Source organism: Monopterus albus, unplaced genomic scaffold (genome assembly GCF_001952655.1).
Source record: "Monopterus albus unplaced genomic scaffold, M_albus_1.0 scaffold434.1, whole genome shotgun sequence".
In the NCBI taxonomy this organism is placed as follows: domain Eukaryota; kingdom Metazoa; phylum Chordata; class Actinopteri; order Synbranchiformes; family Synbranchidae; genus Monopterus; species Monopterus albus.
The window spans coordinates 75,989-76,395 of NW_018128314.1; the positions used below are offsets into that span (position 1 = coordinate 75,989).

At 47.4% G+C, this 407-nt stretch overlaps 1 protein-coding gene across 4 annotated transcripts in view; it reads right to left on the reverse strand.

Annotated features, from left to right (window-relative positions):
• The window catches only part of LOC109952118 (myosin phosphatase Rho interacting protein), a 49,830-nt gene that overhangs the window by 3,170 nt on the left and 46,253 nt on the right, over positions 1-407 (reverse strand). The window lies entirely within an intron of this gene.

A 407-nucleotide genomic window follows, 5' to 3' on the forward strand; every position in this document is an offset into this window, starting at 1 on the left:
AAGCCATATCTAAACATGATCCAGAAGCGCAGGCGTTTTCTCTGGGCCAAGGTTCATTTAAAATGGACTGTGGAAAACTGTTCTGTGGTCAGACCAATCGAGATTTGAAGTTCTTTTTGGAAAACTGGGACGCCATGTCATCCGGACTAAAGAGGACAAGGACAACACAAGTTGTTATCAGCGCTCGGTTCAGAAGCCTGCATCTCTGATGGTATGGGGTTGCATGAGCGCGTGTGGCATGGGCAGCTTACACATCTGGAAAGGCGCCATCAATGCTGAACGGTATGTCCAAGTTCTAGAACAACATATGCTCCCATCCAGACGTTGTCTCTTTCAGGGAAGACCTTGCATCTTCCAACAGGACAATGCCAGACCACATACTGCATCAATTACAACATCATGGCTGC